Raw genomic sequence first — 12042 nt, 5'->3', positions numbered from 1 at the left:
AAGTTAGGTTTTTGAGAAAAAGTTAGTTTTGGTATAAGTTAGGTTTTTTAGAAAAAGTTAGTTTTGGTATAAGTTAGGTTTTTTAGAAAAAGTTAGTTTTGGTATAAGTTAGGTTTTTTCGAAAAAGTTAGTTTTGGTATAAGTTAGGTTTTTTCGAAAAAGTTAGTTTTGGTATAAGTTAGGTTTTTTAGAAAAAGTTAGTTTTGGTATAAGTTAGGTTTTTTCGAAAAAGTTAGTTTTGGTAAAAGTTAGGTTTTTTAGAAAAAGTTAGTTTTGGTATAAGTTAGGTTTTTATGAAAAAGTTAGTTTTGGTATAAGTTAGGTTTTTTCGAAAAAGTTAGTTTTAGTATAAATTAGGTTTTTAAGAAAAAGTTAGTTTTGGTATAAGTTAGGTTTTTTCGAAAAAGTTAGTTTTGGTATAAGTTAGGTTTTTTCGAAAAAGTTAGTTTTGGTATAAGTTAGGTTTTTTAGAAAAAGTTAGTTTTGGTATAAGTTAGGTTTTTTCGAAAAAGTTAGTTTTGGTATAAGTTAGGTTTTTTCGAAAAAGTTAGTTTTGGTATAAGTTAGGTTTTTTCGAAAAAGTTAGTTTTGGTATAAATTAGGTTTTTAAGAAAAAGTTAGTTTTGGTATAAGTTAGGTTTTTTCGAAAAAGTTAGTTTTGGTATAAGTTAGGTTTTTTCGAAAAAGTTAGTTTTGGTATAAGTTAGGTTTTTTAGAAAAAGTTAGTTTTGGTATAAGTTAGGTTTTTTAGAAAAAGTTAGTTTTGGTAAAAGTTAGGTTTTTTCGAAAAAGTAAGGTTTTTTAGAAAAAGTTAGTTTTGGTATAAGTTAGGTTTTTATGAAAAAGTTAGTTTTGGTATAAGTTAGGTTTTTGAGAAAAAGTTAGTTTTGGTATAAGTTGGGTTTTTTCGAAAAAGTTAGTTTTGGTATAAGTTAGGTTTTTATGAAAAAGTTAGGTTTTTTCGAAAAAAGTTAGTTTTGGTATAAGTTAGGTTTTTTCGAAAAAGTTAGTTTTGGTATAAGTTAGGTTTTTTCGAAAAAGTTAGTTTTGGTATAAGTTAGGTTTTTTAGAAAAAGTTAGTTTTGGTATAAGTTAGGTTTTTTCGAAAAAGTTAGTTTTGGTATAAGTTAGGTTTTTTCGAAAAAGTTAGTTTTGGTATAAGTTAGGTTTTTTCGAAAAAGTTAGTTTTGGTATAAGTTAGGTTTTTTAGAAAAAGTTAGTTTTGGTATAAGTTAGGTTTTTTCGAAAAAGTTAGTTTTGGTATAAGTTAGGTTTTTGAGAAAAAGTTAGTTTTGGTATAAGTTAGGTTTTTTAGAAAAAGTTAGTTTTGGTATAAGTTAGGTTTTTTCGAAAAAGTTAGTTTTGGTATAAGTTAGGTTTTTTCGAAAAAGTTAGTTTTGGTATAAGTTAGGTTTTTTTAGAAAAAGTTAGTTTTGGTATAAGTTAGGTTTTTAAGAAAAAGTTAGTTTTGGTATAAGTTAGGTTTTTTCGAAAAAGTTAGTTTTGGTATAAGTTAGGTTTTTAAGAAAAAGTTAGTTTTGGTATAAGTTAGGTTTTTTCGAAAAAGTTAGTTTTGGTATAAGTTAGGTTTTTTCGAAAAAGTTAGTTTTGGTATAAATTAGGTTTTTAAGAAAAAGTTAGTTTTGGTATAAGTTAGGTTTTTTCGAAAAAGTTAGTTTTGGTATAAGTTAGGTTTTTTCGAAAAAGTTAGTTTTGGTATAAGTTAGGTTTTTGAGAAAAAGTTAGTTTTGGTATAAGTTAGGTTTTTTAGAAAAAGTTAGTTTTGGTATAAGTTAGGTTTTTTCGAAAAAGTTAGTTTTGGTATAAGTTAGGTTTTTGAGAAAAAGTTAGTTTTGGTATAAGTTAGGTTTTTTTAGAAAAAGTTAGTTTTGGTATAAGTTAGGTTTTTATGAAAAAGTTAGGTTTTTTCGAAAAAGTTAGTTTTGGTATAAGTTAGGTTTTTTCGAAAAAGTTAGTTTTGGTATAAGTTAGGTTTTTGAGAAAAAGTTAGTTTTGGTATAAGTTAGGTTTTTATGAAAAAGTTAGTTTTGGTATAAGTTAGGTTTTTTCGAAAAAGTTAGTTTTGGTATAAGTTAGGTTTTTTCGAAAAAGTTAGTTTTGGTATAAGTTAGGTTTTTTAGAAAAAGTTAGTTTTGGTATAAGTTAGGTTTTTTCAAAAAAGTTAGTTTTGGTAAAAGTTAGGTTTTTTCGAAAAAGTTAGGTTTTTTCGAAAAAGTTAGTTTTGGTATAAGTTAGGTTTTTTCGAAAAAGTTATTTTTGGTAAAAGTTAGGTTTTTTAGAAAAAGTTAGTTTTGGTATAAGTTAGGTTTTTTCAAAAAAGTTAGTTTTGGTATAAGTTAGGTTTTTTAGAAAAAGTTAGTTTTGGTATAAGTTAGGTTTTTTCGAAAAAGTTAGTTTTGGTATAAGTTAGGTTTTCATGAAAAAGTTAGTTTTGGTATAAGTTAGGTTTTTTCGAAAAAGTTAGTTTTGGTATAAGTTAGGTTTTTTAGAAAAAGTTAGTTTTGGTATAAGTTAGGTTTTTTAGAAAAAGTTAGTTTTGGTATAAGTTAGGTTTTTTAGAAAAAGTTAGTTTTGGTATAAGTTAGGTTTTTTCGAAAAAGTTAGTTTTGGTATAAGTTAGGTTTTTGAGAAAAAGTTAATTTTGGTATAAGTTAGGTTTTTATGAAAAAGTTAGTTTTGGTATAAGTTAGGTTTTTTCGAAAAAGTTAGTTTTGGTATAAGTTAGGTTTTTTCGAAAAAGTTAGTTTTGGTATAAGTTAGGTTTTTTAGAAAAAGTTAGTTTTGGTATAAGTTAGGTTTTTTCAAAAAAGTTAGTTTTGGTAAAAGTTAGGTTTTTTCGAAAAAGTTAGGTTTTTTCGAAAAAGTTAGTTTTGGTATAAGTTAGGTTTTTTCGAAAAAGTTATTTTTGGTAAAAGTTAGGTTTTTTAGAAAAAGTTAGTTTTGGTATAAGTTAGGTTTTTTCGAAAAAGTTAGTTTTGGTATAAGTTAGGTTTTTAAGAAAAAGTTAGTTTTGGTATAAGTTAGGTTTTTTCGAAAAAGTTAGTTTTGGTATAAGTTAGGTTTTTATGAAAAAGTTAGGTTTTTTCGAAAAAGTTAGTTTTGGTATAAGTTAGGTTTTTATGAAAAAGTTAGTTTTGGTATAAGTTAGGTTTTTATGAAAAAGTTAGGTTTTTTCGAAAAAGTTAGTTTTGGTAAAAGTTAGGTTTTTATGAAAAAGTTAGGTTTTTTCGAGAAAGTTAGTTTTGGTATAAGTTAGGTTTTTTCGAAAAAGTTAGGTTTTTTCGAAAAAGTTAGTTTTGGTATAAGTTAGGTTTTTATGAAAAAGTTAGTTTTGGTATAAGTTAGGTTTTTTCGAAAAAGTTAGTTTTGGTATAAGTTAGGTTTTTGAGAAAAAGTTAGTTTTGGTATAAGTTAGGTTTTTTCGAAAAAGTTAGTTTTGGTATAAGTTAGGTTTTCATGAAAAAGTTAGTTTTGGTATAAGTTAGGTTTTTTCGAAAAAGTTAGTTTTGGTATAAGTTAGGTTTTTTAGAAAAAGTTAGTTTTGGTATAAGTTAGGTTTTTTAGAAAAAGTTAGTTTTGGTATAAGTTAGGTTTTTTAGAAAAAGTTAGTTTTGGTATAAGTTAGGTTTTTTCGAAAAAGTTAGTTTTGGTATAAGTTAGGTTTTTGAGAAAAAGTTAGTTTTGGTATAAGTTAGGTTTTTATGAAAAAGTTAGTTTTGGTATAAGTTAGGTTTTTTCGAAAAAGTTAGTTTTGGTATAAGTTAGGTTTTTTCGAAAAAGTTAGTTTTGGTATAAGTTAGGTTTTTTCGAAAAAGTTAGTTTTGGTATAAATTAGGTTTTTTCGAAAAAGTTAGTTTTGGTATAAGTTAGGTTTTTTCGAAAAAGTTAGTTTTGGTATAAGTTAGGTTTTTTAGAAAAAGTTAGTCTTGGTATAAATTAGGTTTTTTCGAAAAAGTTAGTTTTGGTATAAGTTAGGTTTTTTCGAAAAAGTTAGTTTTGGTATAAGTTAGGTTTTTTCGAAAAAGTTAGTTTTGGTATAAGTTAGGTTTTTTCGAAAAAGTTAGTTTTGGTATAAGTTAGGTTTTTTAGAAAAAGTTAGTTTTGGTATAAGTTAGGTTTTTTAGAAAAAGTTAGTTTTGGTATAAGTTAGGTGTTTTAGAAAAAGTTAGTTTTGGTATAAGTTAGGTTTTTTCGAAAAAGTTAGTTTTGGTATAAGTTAGGTTTTTGAGAAAAAGTTAGTTTTGGTATAAGTTAGGTTTTTATGAAAAAGTTAGTTTTGGTATAAGTTAGGTTTTTTCGAAAAAGTTAGTTTTGGTATAAGTTAGGTTTTTTCGAAAAAGTTAGTTTTGGTATAAATTAGGTTTTTTCGAAAAAGTTAGTTTTGGTATAAGTTAGGTTTTTTCGAAAAAGTTAGTTTTGGTATACGTTAGGTTTTTTCGAAAAAGTTAGTTTTGGTATAAGTTAGGTTTTTTCGAAAAAGTTAGTCTTGGTATAAATTAGGTTTTTTCGAAAAAGTTAGTTTTGGTATAAGTTAGGTTTTTTCGAAAAAGTTAGTTTTGGTATAAGTTAGGTTTTTAAGAAAAAGTTAGTTTTGGTATAAGTTAGGTTTTTTCGAAAAAGTTAGTTTTGGTAAAAGTTAGGTTTTTATGAAAAAGTTAGGTTTTTTCGAAAAAGTTAGTTTTGGTATAAGTTAGGTTTTTATGAAAAAGTTAGTTTTGGTATAAGTTAGGTTTTTATGAAAAAGTTAGGTTTTTTCGAAAAAGTTAGTTTTGGTAAAAGTTAGGTTTTTATGAAAAAGTTAGGTTTTTTCGAAAAAGTTAGTTTTGGTATAAGTTAGGTTTTTATGAAAAAGTTAGTTTTGGTATAAGTTAGGTTTTTAAGAAAAAGTTAGTTTTGGTATAAGTTAGGTTTTTTCGAAAAAGTTAGTTTTGGTATAAGTTAGGTTTTTAAGAAAAAGTTAGGTTTTTTCGAAAAAGTTAGTTTTGGTATAAGTTAGGTTTTTTAGAAAAAGTTAGTTTTGGTAAAAGTTAGGTTTTTTAGAAAAAGTTAGGTTTTTTAGAAAAAGTGAGTTTTGGTATAAGTTAGGTTTTTTCGAAAAAGTTAGTTTTGGTATAAGTTAGGTTTTTGAGAAAAAGTTAGGTTTTTTAGAAAAAGTTAGTTTTGGTATAAGTTAGGTTTTTTAGAAAAAGTTAGTTCTGGTATAAGTTAGGTTTTTTAGAAAAAGTTAGTTTTGGTATAAGTTAGGTTTTTTCGAAAAAGTTAGTTTTGGTATAAGTTAGGTTTTTTCGAAAAAGTTAGGTATTTAGAAAAAGTTAGTTTTGGTATAAGTTAGGTTTTTTAGAAAAAGTTAGTTTTGGTATAAGTTAGGTTTTTTCGAAAAAATTAGTTTTGTTATAAGTTAGGTTTTTTAGAAAAAGTTAGTTTTGGTATAAGTTAGGTTTTTTAGAAAAAGTTAGTTTTGGTATAAGTTAGGTTTTTTCGAAAAAGTTAGTTTTGGTATAAGTTAGGTTTTTTCGAAAAAGTTAGGTTTTTTAGAAAAAGTTAGTGTTGGTATAAGTTGGGGTTTTAAGAAAAAGTTAGGTTTTTTAGAAAAAGTTAGTTTTGGTATAAGTTAGGTTTTTTCGAAAAAGTTAGTTTTGGTATAAGTTAGGTTTTTTCGAAAAAGTTAGGTTTTTTAGAAAAAGTTAGTTTTGGTATAAGTTAGGTTTTTTAGAAAAAGTTAGTTTTGGTATAAGTTAGGTTTTTTCGAAAAAGTTAGTTTTGGTATAAGTTAGGTTTTTTCGAAAAAGTTAGTTTTGGTATAAGTTAGGTTTTTAAGAAAAAGTTAGTTTTGGTATAAGTTAGGTTTTTTAGAAAAAGTTAGTTTTGGTAAAAGTTAGGTTTTTTAGAATAAGTTAGTTTTTTTATAAGTTAAGTTTTTTCGAAAAAGTTAGGTTTTTTCGAAAAAGTTAGTTTTGCTATAAGTTAGGTTTTTTCGAAAAAGTTAGTTTTGGTATAAGTTAGGTTTTTTCGAAAAAGTTAGTTTTGGTATAAGTTAGGTTTTTTAGAAAAAGTTAGTTTTGGTATAAGTTAGGTTTTTTAGAAAAAGTTAGTTTTGGTATAAGTTAGGTTTTTATGAAAAAGTTAGTTTTGGTATAAGTTAGGTTTTTTAGAAAAAGTTAGTTTTGGTAAAAGTTAGGTTTTTTCGAAAAAGTAAGGTTTTTTAGAAAAAGTTAGTTTTGGTATAAGTTAGGTTTTTTCGAAAAAGTTAGTTTTGGTATAAGTTAGTTTTTTTCGAAAAAGTTAGTTTTGGTATAAGTTAGGTTTTTATGAAAAAGTTAGGTTTTTTTGAAAAAGTTAGTTTTGGTATAAGTTAGGTTTTTAAGAAAAAGTTAGTTTTGGTATAAGTTAGGTTTTTTCGAAAAAGTTAGTTTTGGTATAAGTTAGGTTTTTTCGAAAAAGTTAGTTTTGGTATAAGTTAGGTTTTTAAGAAAAAGTTAGTTTTGGTATAAGTTAGGTTTTTTCGAAAAAGTTAGTTTTGGTATAAGTTGGGTTTTTTCTTAAAAGTTAGTTTTGGTATAAGTTAGGTTTTTTAGAAAAAGTTAGTTTTGGTATAAGTTAGGTTTTTTCGAAAAAGTTAGTTTTGGTATAAGTTGGGTTTTTTCTTAAAAGTTAGTTTTGTTATAAGTTAGGTTTTTAAGAAAAAGTTAGTTTTGGTATAAGTTAGGTTTTTTCGAAAAAGTTAGTTTTGGTATAAGTTAGGTTTTTAAGAAAAAGTTAGTTTTGGTATAAGTTAGGTTTTTTCGAAAAAGTTAGTTTTGGTATAAATTAGGTTTTTTCGAAAAAGTTAGTTTTGGTATAAGTTAGGTTTTTTAGAAAAAGTTAGTTTTGGTAAAAGTTAGGTTTTTTCGAAAAAGTTAGTTTTGGTATAAGTTAGGTTTTTTCGAAAAAGTTAGTTTTGGTATAAGTTAGGTTTTTATGAAAAAGTTAGGTTTTTTCGAAAAAGTTAGTTTTGGTAAAAGTTAGGTTTTTTCGAAAAAGTTAGTTTTGGTATAAGTTAGGTTTATTCGAAAAAGTTAGTTTTGGTATAAGTTAGGTTTTTTCGAAAAAGTTAGTTTTGGTATAAGTTAGGTTTTTATGAAAAAGTTAGGTTTTTTCGAAAAAGTTAGTTTTGGTATAAGTTAGGTTTATAAGAAAAAGTTAGTTTTGGTATAAGTTAGGTTTTTTAGAAAAAGTTAGTTTTGGTAAAAGTTAGGTTTTTTCGAAAAAGTTAGTTTTGGTATAAGTTAGGTTTTTTCGAAAAAGTTAGTTTTGGTATAAGTTAGGTTTTTATGAAAAAGTTAGGTTTTTTCGAAAAAGTTAGTTTTGGTAAAAGTTAGGTTTTTTCGAAAAAGTTAGTTTTGGTATAAGTTAGGTTTATTCGAAAAAGTTAGTTTTGGTATAAGTTAGGTTTTTTCGAAAAAGTTAGTTTTGGTATAAGTTAGGTTTTTAAGAAAAAGTTAGTTTTGGTATAAGTTAGGTTTTTGAGAAAAAGTTAGGTTTTTTATAATAAGTTAGTTTTGGTAAAAGTTAGGTTTTTTAGAAAAAGTTAGGTTTTTTCGAAAAAGTTAGTTTTGGTATAAGTTAGGTTTTTTCGAAAAAGTTAGTTTTGGTATAAGTTAGGTTTTTTAGAAAAAGTTAGTTTTGGTATAAGTTAGGTTTTTTAGAAAAAGTTAGTTTTGGTAAAAGTTAGGTTTTTTCGAAAAAGTTAGTTTTGGTATAAGTTAGGTTTTTTCGAAAAAGTTAGTTTTGGTATAAGTTAGGTTTTTTCGAAAAAGTTAGTTTTGGTATAAGTTAGGTTTTTTCGAAAAAGTTAGTTTTGGTATAGATTAGGTTTTTTCGAAAAAGTTAGTTTTGGTATAAGTTAGGTTTTTTTAGAAAAAGTTAGTTTTGGTATAAGTTAGGTTTTTAAGAAAAAGTTAGTTTTGGTATAAGTTAGGTTTTTTCGAAAAAGTTAGTTTTGGTATAAGTTAGGTTTTTATGAAAAAGTTAGGTTTTTTCGAAAAAGTTAGTTTTGGTATAAGTTAGGTTTTTTAGAAAAAGTTAGTTTTGGTATGAGTTAGGTTTTTGAGAAAAAGTTAGGTTTTTTATAATAAGTTAGTTTTGGTAAAAGTTAGGTTTTTTAGAAAAAGTTAGGTTTTTTCGAAAAAGTTAGTTTTGGTATAAGTTAGGTTTTTTAGAAAAAGTTAGTTTTGGTATAAATTAGGTTTTTTAGAAAAAGTTAGTTTTGGTAAAAGTTAGGTTTTTTCGAAAAAGTTAGTTTTGGTATAAGTTAGGTTTTTATGAAAAAGTTAGGTTTTTTCGAAAAAGTTAGTTTTGGTATAAGTTAGGTTTTTAAGAAAAAGTTAGTTTTGGTATAAGTTGAGTTTTTGAGAAAAAGTTAGGTTTTTTATAATAAGTTAGTTTTGGTAAAAGTTAGATTTTTTAGAAAAAGTTAGGTTTTTTCGAAAAAGTTAGTTTTGGTATAAGTTAGGTTTTTTCGAAAAAGTTAGTTTTGGTATAAGTTAGGTTTTTATGAAAAAGTTAGGTTTTTTCGAAAAAGTTAGTTTTGGTATAAGTTAGGTTTTTAAGAAAAAGTTAGTTTTGGTATGAGTTAGGTTTTTATGAAAAAGTTAGGTTTTTTCGAAAAAGTTAGTTTTGGTAAAAGTTAGGTTTTTTAGAAAAAGTTAGGTTTTTTCGAAAAAGTTAGTTTTGGTATAAGTTAGGTTTTTTCGAAAAAGTTAGTTTTGGTATAAGTTAGGTTTTTTAGAAAAAGTTAGTTTTGGTATAAGTTAGGTTTTTTAGAAAAAGTTAGTTTTGGTAAAAGTTAGGTTTTTTCGAAAAAGTTAGTTTTGGTATAAATTAGGTTTTTTCGAAAAAGTTAGTTTTGGTATAAGTTAGGTTTTTAAGAAAAAGTTAGTTTTGGTATAAGTTAGGTTTTTTCGAAAAAGTTAGTTTTGGTATAAGTTAGGTTTTTTCGAAAAAGTTAGGTTTTTTAAAAAAAGTTAGTTTTGGTATAAGTTAGGTTTTTTCGAAAAAGTTAGTTTTGGTATAATTTAGGTTTTTAAGAAAAAGTTAGTTTTGGTATAAGTTAGGTTTTTTCGAAAAAGTTAGTTTTGGTATAAGTTAGGTTTTTTAGAAAAAGTTAGGTTTTTTCGAAAAAGTTAGTTTTGGTATAAGTTAGGTTTTTTCGAAAAAGTTAGTTTTGGTATAAGTTAGGTTTTTAAGAAAAAGTTAGTTTTGGTATAAGTTAGGTTTTTTCGAAAAAGTTAGTTTTGGTATAAGTTAGGTTTTTTCGAAAAAGTTAGTTTTGGTATAAGTTAGGTTTTTAAGAAAAAGTTAGTTTTGGTATAAGTTAGGTTTTTTCGAAAAAGTTAGTTTTGGTATAAGTTAGGTTTTTTCGAAAAAGTTAGGTTTTTTAAAAAAAGTTAGTTTTGGTATAAGTTAGGTTTTTTCGAAAAAGTTAGTTTTGGTATAATTTAGGTTTTTAAGAAAAAGTTAGTTTTGGTATAAGTTAGGTTTTTTCGAAAAAGTTAGTTTTGGTAAAAGTTAGGTTTTTATGAAAAAGTTAGGTTTTTTCGAAAAAGTTAGTTTTGGTATAAGTTAGGTTTTTATGAAAAAGTTAGTTTTGGTATAAGTTAGGTTTTTAAGAAAAAGTTAGTTTTGGTATAAGTTAGGTTTTTTCGAAAAAGTTAGTTTTGGTATAAGTTAGGTTTTTAAGAAAAAGTTAGGTTTTTTCGAAAAAGTTAGTTTTGGTATAAGTTAGGTTTTTTAGAAAAAGTTAGTTTTGGTAAAAGTTAGGTTTTTTAGAAAAAGTTAGGTTTTTTAGAAAAAGTGAGTTTTGGTATAAGTTAGGTTTTTTCGAAAAAGTTAGTTTTGGTATAAGTTAGGTTTTTGAGAAAAAGTTAGGTTTTTTAGAAAAAGTTAGTTTTGGTATAAGTTAGGTTTTTTAGAAAAAGTTAGTTCTGGTATAAGTTAGGTTTTTTAGAAAAAGTTAGTTTTGGTATAAGTTAGGTTTTTTCGAAAAAGTTAGTTTTGGTATAAGTTAGGTTTTTTCGAAAAAGTTAGGTATTTAGAAAAAGTTAGTTTTGGTATAAGTTAGGTTTTTTAGAAAAAGTTAGTTTTGGTATAAGTTAGGTTTTTTCGAAAAAATTAGTTTTGTTATAAGTTAGGTTTTTTAGAAAAAGTTAGTTTTGGTATAAGTTAGGTTTTTTAGAAAAAGTTAGTTTTGGTATAAGTTAGGTTTTTTCGAAAAAGTTAGTTTTGGTATAAGTTAGGTTTTTTCGAAAAAGTTAGGTTTTTTAGAAAAAGTTAGTGTTGGTATAAGTTGGGGTTTTAAGAAAAAGTTAGGTTTTTTAGAAAAAGTTAGTTTTGGTATAAGTTAGGTTTTTTCGAAAAAGTTAGTTTTGGTATAAGTTAGGTTTTTTCGAAAAAGTTAGGTTTTTTAGAAAAAGTTAGTTTTGGTATAAGTTAGGTTTTTTAGAAAAAGTTAGTTTTGGTATAAGTTAGGTTTTTTCGAAAAAGTTAGTTTTGGTATAAGTTAGGTTTTTTCGAAAAAGTTAGTTTTGGTATAAGTTAGGTTTTTAAGAAAAAGTTAGTTTTGGTATAAGTTAGGTTTTTTAGAAAAAGTTAGTTTTGGTAAAAGTTAGGTTTTTTAGAATAAGTTAGTTTTTTTATAAGTTAAGTTTTTTCGAAAAAGTTAGGTTTTTTCGAAAAAGTTAGTTTTGCTATAAGTTAGGTTTTTTCGAAAAAGTTAGTTTTGGTATAAGTTAGGTTTTTTCGAAAAAGTTAGTTTTGGTATAAGTTAGGTTTTTTAGAAAAAGTTAGTTTTGGTATAAGTTAGGTTTTTTAGAAAAAGTTAGTTTTGGTATAAGTTAGGTTTTTATGAAAAAGTTAGTTTTGGTATAAGTTAGGTTCTTTAGAAAAAGTTAGTTTTGGTAAAAGTTAGGTTTTTTCGAAAAAGTAAGGTTTTTTAGAAAAAGTTAGTTTTGGTATAAGTTAGGTTTTTTCGAAAAAGTTAGTTTTGGTATAAGTTAGTTTTTTTCGAAAAAGTTAGTTTTGGTATAAGTTAGGTTTTTATGAAAAAGTTAGGTTTTTTTGAAAAAGTTAGTTTTGGTATAAGTTAGGTTTTTAAGAAAAAGTTAGTTTTGGTATAAGTTAGGTTTTTTCGAAAAAGTTAGTTTTGGTATAAGTTAGGTTTTTTCGAAAAAGTTAGTTTTGGTATAAGTTAGGTTTTTAAGAAAAAGTTAGTTTTGGTATAAGTTAGGTTTTTTCGAAAAAGTTAGTTTTGGTATAAGTTGGGTTTTTTCTTAAAAGTTAGTTTTGGTATAAGTTAGGTTTTTTAGAAAAAGTTAGTTTTGGTATAAGTTAGGTTTTTTCGAAAAAGTTAGTTTTGGTATAAGTTGGGTTTTTTCTTAAAAGTTAGTTTTGTTATAAGTTAGGTTTTTAAGAAAAAGTTAGTTTTGGTATAAGTTAGGTTTTTTCGAAAAAGTTAGTTTTGGTATAAGTTAGGTTTTTAAGAAAAAGTTAGTTTTGGTATAAGTTAGGTTTTTTCGAAAAAGTTAGTTTTGGTATAAATTAGGTTTTTTCGAAAAAGTTAGTTTTGGTATAAGTTAGGTTTTTTAGAAAAAGTTAGTTTTGGTAAAAGTTAGGTTTTTTCGAAAAAGTTAGTTTTGGTATAAGTTAGGTTTTTTCGAAAAAGTTAGTTTTGGTATAAGTTAGGTTTTTATGAAAAAGTTAGGTTTTTTCGAAAAAGTTAGTTTTGGTAAAAGTTAGGTTTTTTCGAAAAAGTTAGTTTTGGTATAAGTTAGGTTTATTCGAAAAAGTTAGTTTTGGTATAAGTTAGGTTTTTTCGAAAAAGTTAGTTTTGGTATAAGTTAGGTTTTTATGAAAAAGTTAGGTTTTTTCGAAAAAGTTAGTTTTGGTATAAGTTAGGTTTATAAGAAAAAGTTAGTTTTGGTATAAGTTAGGTTTTTTAGAAAAAGTTAGTTTTGGTAAAAGTTAGGTTTTTTCGAAAAAGTTAGT

The 12042-nt window shown here is 24.2% G+C and overlaps 1 long non-coding RNA gene across 2 annotated transcripts; it reads left to right on the top strand.

The window, feature by feature from the left end:
• The first annotated feature begins 2182 nt into the window (after positions 1-2182).
• LOC125774435 (uncharacterized) lies at positions 2183-6371 on the top strand. 2 transcript variants are annotated; one of them, XR_007420886.1, is made up of 3 exons: positions 2183-2256; positions 6254-6287; positions 6343-6371. It is a non-coding gene; the product is annotated as an uncharacterized LOC125774435 (long non-coding RNA). The 2 variants fall into 2 exon arrangements; XR_007420885.1 differs by lacking the exon at positions 2183-2256 and adding an exon at positions 2832-2905.
• The last annotated feature ends 5671 nt before the right edge of the window (positions 6372-12042 follow it).

This window comes from Anopheles funestus, unplaced genomic scaffold (assembly GCF_943734845.2).
Source record: "Anopheles funestus unplaced genomic scaffold, idAnoFuneDA-416_04 scaffold_194_ctg1, whole genome shotgun sequence".
Taxonomy (NCBI): Eukaryota; Metazoa; Arthropoda; class Insecta; order Diptera; family Culicidae; genus Anopheles; species Anopheles funestus.
The sequence above is the reverse complement of the archived record's forward strand: the minus strand, read 5'-3'. Positions and strand labels throughout refer to the sequence as shown.